The sequence below is a fragment of the Octopus bimaculoides genome, chromosome 5 (genome assembly GCF_046866305.1).
Source record: "Octopus bimaculoides isolate indiv1 chromosome 5, ASM4686630v1, whole genome shotgun sequence".
Lineage (NCBI taxonomy): Eukaryota > Metazoa > Mollusca > Cephalopoda > Octopoda > Octopodidae > Octopus > Octopus bimaculoides.
Window position 1 is genome coordinate 103,707,941 of NC_142932.1, and position 6,314 is coordinate 103,714,254.

A 6,314-nucleotide genomic window follows, 5' to 3' on the forward strand; every position below is an offset into this window, starting at 1 on the left:
AACCCCCAAAAAGATGAAAGTAAAGTTGACCCCGGCTGATTTGAATCCAGAGCATAAAGAGCTGGAACAAATATTGCAAGGCATTTTATCCGACGCGTTAACAATTCTGCCAGTTCATCTAATTTTGTTTTTAATATAGGCACAAAACCTGACATGATACCTTCTACCCCAGTTTTCGACTGGTATTTTATCCACCCTGGAGGGATGAAATTCAAAGTCGATTTCGGCGGGATTGTTTTAATAATAATACTCGGTTATAATCTGCCCTTGGCAATGCGAGGGGCTCCACACTGGTGTCCTATCCTGTGCCCAATGCCTAATTTAGATTGGACGAACCCTTAATCTATTTAAAGCTTACAAAATTAAACCAGAAGATCTCACAAAAATTGAAGACGTAGATACATTTAATTCCCATAGATTGTGAAACCTTAAGGTTTTGCTCGTTTAATTTATGTTTAAATCCAACATTTCTTCCACGTAAGCCGAGAAGCTTATCGATTTCATCTCTCCATCTTGTCTTTCACCTTCTCCGACTGCGTGAACCCCCCCCCTCTCTCTCTCTCATGTCCATTATATACACTGCTTTGTTCATACGTTATCATTTGTTCAGTTCACATCCCTTTCCTATCTCCAGCTTCCCAGTATGTTTAAATATATCTTGTATTTTCATTTGCTCTCTTATCTATTACAAATTATCATCGATTTTTATAGAACTGGTAATGAAAAAATAAAAAGCCTGAAAAACAAGAGTATATAAAACGAATTAAGTACGGACACTTACGGCTAAACCAAGAACACACAGATTCAAGATTAACCTGAATACCAAGGTCAAGGGCTCTATCCCAGCTGGTTTCCCCACCACGTTCAGGTATATGCTGGAAGTTGGCCAATCACACGGGCTATTTTTATCACTTTCATACATCTTTCTGTAAATTCACTGAATGATAGCAGTTGCCCTCTTACCCTGGAGCAGGACTTGAAGCAATTGAGGGTTTGATTTACGATGAAAAGCTATCCTCAAATCTTTCAACCATGTCCACTACACAACTTCCCTCGCCATACCCTGCTCTTGGGTAAAGGAAGGCAACCTGCTCTTTCTAGCGGTGTGTTAGACTCTGCAGATAGCCAATCGTCCTGCATATAACAGTTGTCCGACATAAATTCACAAATCAACAGATCGGTAGCCGAACTGCTTGGTGTGATCCACAGAGCTGTTGTTCCGGTTATATTATACAGTGATGAACCATATGAGATTTACTGAAACAGATCCTCTTATAGGAAAGTGGTTATACACCATTAGGTGTACACCCGCTTTCCTATATTAAATTCTAAATAAACAACGAAACGCTGACTCTGAACTATCAACACAACAATATTTATTTATGGTGAAAATAGGCAGCAGTTATTTGTGAAGCTCTGGTGCTGACATGTTAGAGAGCTCCGCTGTTGGACGTCTGCCATCGTCGCCGGCCGGCGAGAAAAGAGAAAGAATCAGGGCGCCAAACTTGGATATTGATGACTACAAATGATATTTTCCTGCCTTAAAAAGACTGCCTCATTATATAAAGTGAACCTTGATACGCTGTACATTATTTAACTCACTAGCAGTGTTTCGAAACCTAATCGCTAGATACTCGGCCAAGCACCACGAGTGAATCACCATAGTTTCACGTGATCTGTCTATCAATCGACCAATCAGCGTGAAGCTATAGCGGGATATGGTTTTCTCGAACGTTCTACAATTTGGTTTCTGGTCTCCTATAAAAAAAATTCTTTGGTACGTAGCTTAAAGCGCGGACGACCGACGGACCTCTGTCATCTCAGAGATTTGCGTAGTTGACTTCGTATATATTTGGACCACCTGTATGTTGTCACACAGATAGCTTTCTGTAATTTAAGAGTAGTTTTTTTCTCTTTCAGTCGGCTATTACTATATTCTTCATTGTTAACCAATATCAAATATCGGGTCAAACTAAAGCGTCTGACCCGAGCTCAAAAACAAAAAGTAATTAGTGTAATAGGTGTAAAACAACTTGCTGTGAATATATATATATATATATATATATATATATATATATATATATATATATATATATATATATATATATATATATATATGTGTATATATATATATATATATATGTGTGTGTGTGTGTGTGTATGTATATATATATATATATATATATATATATATGTAGTGAAACTACCTATCGTCACTAGATACAAAACTGCTATCGCCATTCTTCTCATTTAAATATAAATAAATGCGAGCGTAGTAGAGAACCCATTCCTTGTCATCACGTGACTGATCATTATTCGAATCGGCAACTTCTTCGAACCGTTCCCGCCAGAACGCAAACTGACCAATCACGGCCCCTAATAAGGTCACGTGATAGAGTATATTTCTACCATCTGGTGAGCCAATTAGTTTGTTATAAATAGCTTTAACTCGGCGGCCAAATTTGTCTCGGTCCAGTTTCTCTTTGAGAACTGTTCCGTGTACCACACGACAGCAGCAGCAGTTCCAGCGACCACTTCAACAGCTTCGTCCAGCCAACGATGACCACCGCCGTCGCCACATCAGCAACAAGAGTCTACGACTACTATCCAGCATCATTGTCATGACCAACACGATTACTACCAAACAGCCTCTACACCACCAGCGTCAACACCACTTACTATGTACACCAAACCAAACCTCCGCGGCACATCTCTCTCTTCGATTCTGTTAGGTGACTCAGCTTCACCACGGTAAATAAACAGACAAGAGTTCTTAAACAGACAAGAAATTCTCAGCCAGCGACGAACATCTGTATAACAAGAATCACGGCCCGGCATCGATGCCACGACTTCACAACTAGTGATCAGCTCTGCCACACTCAGCCTTTCCTCACTTTCACATACAGAACTTTTCCTATAGTGTACTAACGAACTGGTATAATTGCTCACGTGTCATTTACTGACTCTTTCTATCTGCTGTAATAACTCACATACATACACATGTATCACTCACATACACACTTTTCTTTGTATGACGGCCTGTCTTTGATTATGTTATTATATGTCGCATTCACACTCTCACACAGACATGCATCTTTAACGCTACAATAAATATCTCTGTTATTCATCTTATACGGTTGTGGTCTTTCATTACTGGTCATCTATGTTATCGTCGCATAACATATCATGTATATCATCCATCGATATATAATTGTGTGTTCGACCGTGTGACACGTTTAAATAAAAGGAGTCCTCTGTTTTTCCATTCGTCACCATTGCTCCGTTTTGAGTTCGCACGGTCGTCCCTTACATATATATATATATAAATTAAAACAGTAAGGTAAAAAATTGGATATTAATTAATATCAATTTAATACCATGGAACATCTATAAAAGGCAGATTTTTCCCTGTGTGTGTATGTTGAAAATTCATACATTTACACAATTCCAAATTTCTTGAATGAAAGAATCGCAATTAATATTCTAAATACCATAACTTAGGTCACGGCGTCATGTTTCCAGTCAAAATAATTCCCAATTACGAATAAAATCCATAAAACTACACAAATTAACATTTTCCCCTCTTATAAAATCTAATTTCCTCTTTCTAATACTTTTACAAATCCTTTCAATTCCTACTTTCTCTTATGAACCTTTACGAACGATCCAACGACAAATAAAAAAAGAAAGGAGAAATACTGACAGTAAAAGAAACAGACACAATACAAATCTTACGTAAATACACACATATACATACACATGCGTACTTTCCAACACAATTTCCCCGTACAAGTCACTTTCACATTGACAGTCAAACATTTCATTCAATACAAACTGTGTCCAACTTTATTTCATGAAATATGTGGATTTCATTTCGTTAACAATACAAACTGTGAGTTTCCTCAAGAGTGAAGACGAGAACAGCAGTTGCAATGGGGGTAGTAACGTTACTTCATCTGTCATATACACGCGACGCTGTGTACATACTTTCGTAGATACATTACACACACACAGAGAAAGGAGGTGAGGAATATGTAGCTTTAAGGAGCGGTAGGTGGCTTTTCTGCTGTCCATCGCAAAGAAACACTCACACACATACATATGTAGGGAAGTGGTTATACACCATTAGGTGTACACCGCTTCCGTACATTAAATTTCTAGAAGAAACAACGGAACGCAGATTCTGAACAACATAACAATATTTATTTACAGTGGAATTCAGTTCACGCTTGGAGGGAATTCAGTAGCTCGTCGTCCTCGGTTACTGAGACGCCTTCTGAATGATTTCCGTGGTTATTTGTGAAGCTCTGGTGCTGACATGTGAGAGAGCTCTGTTGGACGTCTTGGCTCGACGGAGATCAGTCAACGAAGAGACTGAGAAAAGGCGCCAAAGCTGGGTGTCGAACTCTACACATGCGCATGAGACTCTTCCTGTATTCCTTCCGGAACTAGTCCCTGCGCATGCGTGGATAAAACTCCGGACATTGAACATATAACAGTCGTCTGCTAATAAATTGTCACTAAACATACATACGTCTACTATACACCATTTTAAACTTGTGATTACCTGTGTGGACATTTGTAAGTGTGTGTGTGTGTGTGTGTGTACGTGTGTGCCACGTCTCATATCTGACTCTACATTTGTAGGGTCCTTCCTGTTGCTATCACATATAGTGAGATTTTAGAATTACGTCAAAATGTCCAAATTTGGAATATTGAAATAATTTTCCATGTTAAATCCGATTTTGTTGTTTATTTGTTCCAAAAATGTTGCAGAAAAATGTTTAAAGTTTAATCAATTTTACCTAATCAAAAAACAGGATTTGGAAGCTGGCATTTTCTGCATGATAGACGTTGATACCTTCTCCAGTGGCAATATAGTGTATTCAACAGCAGACCCACTTTCAAATATATTTTTAACCTTATAGCGGTGGAAACGTCTGGAGTCCCGAGCCTCTTAGAGAATGAGCCTTGCGACGTGAAATGGTTATTTCAGCGCATCTCTTTTGCTTCGAGTAAGGAATTCAACATTTTATCTTCATGGACTGCGAAACATTTGCATGACATGTACTGTAATAGAAGTTGGTATTCTTAAAGGGAACGCTATTGTTCCCAACTTATCATTTCTCTGTCACGCAAACTCAAGTACTTTTTCCCCCCATTAATATAAAGATCTTAATGTCAGAATCCATTCAACTTCTGTTGAGCCACCGAATTTACTATCAATTTCGTTGTCAGAAGCAAACTGAAAAAACATTTTTTTTTTCAATACAAAGCTGGCTTTAAAACGCTGCAATTTAGTTGCAAATGGACACGTGATCGAGTAGACCTAGTCTATATTTTAAATTATTTTTAAGAAACTGACAAAACTTGGTTGTAGATAATGTCTTTTAATTTCCTAAATTTAGACAAAATTAAATCTCAATGGTTGTAGATAATTTGTCTTTTGATTTCCAAAATTTAGACAAAATTAAATCTCAATGGATGTTGTTTTAAAAATCCAGTAATAATTACACAGCATGTGGTTTGACAATTCCATTTAAACTACGACAGAATTCAGGCATAGGAAATTTCAAATGTTAATTTCCAACGAGGGAAAAGTTTACGTAAATCGGATAAATGTGTGAAAATGTATACCTATTAGTCAGATAAATTTATATTGCAGTAGCGTGCTATGGAAATTATATAGATATTTTCATGTCAGTTGAACAAATTTGTTTGCAGTCTAAATTCTCAGCTGAGAAGGAGGAAAATAAAGAACATGAGTTTTTTTTTCTTTTCTTTCTAACACTGGAAGTCCTTTTATCAAGGTTATATAAAAATGTGACGGCTAGTAAAACGAGACAAAAAATATGAAGCTTAACCTTAGCTGCTACGAAAAGGAAAGATTTGTCTGATATCAAGAATTAAAAAGTCAATGAGTCTGTTTCCACTTGCATTAAACTGTCAAAACAACTCTGCAAGTCTATCAGTTAAATTTTGGGGTAGAATGTCTGATTGGTTAAAATACCGCTAGTGATGTCGGTGAATCTTAAATGACCACATGATTTTGCTGATCCAGCCAAAAAAAAAAAAAAAAGTAAAAGAAAGAAAGAAAAAGTGTGTCATTGGTTTGTGAGCTGAGATTTCTCATTGGTTAAAACAGCAAACTTAAAATGCCCTCACCATGAGATCGCTATATATTTTTTGATACAATAAAGGTATGGTCAAAGAGAAGATTTTGGCTGCTATTTCTAGCCGCTCGAATGACCACTACATGTAGAACCTTTCACGTTAGCTCGTAATAAAAGATTTATTTGAAACATAGCGGATAG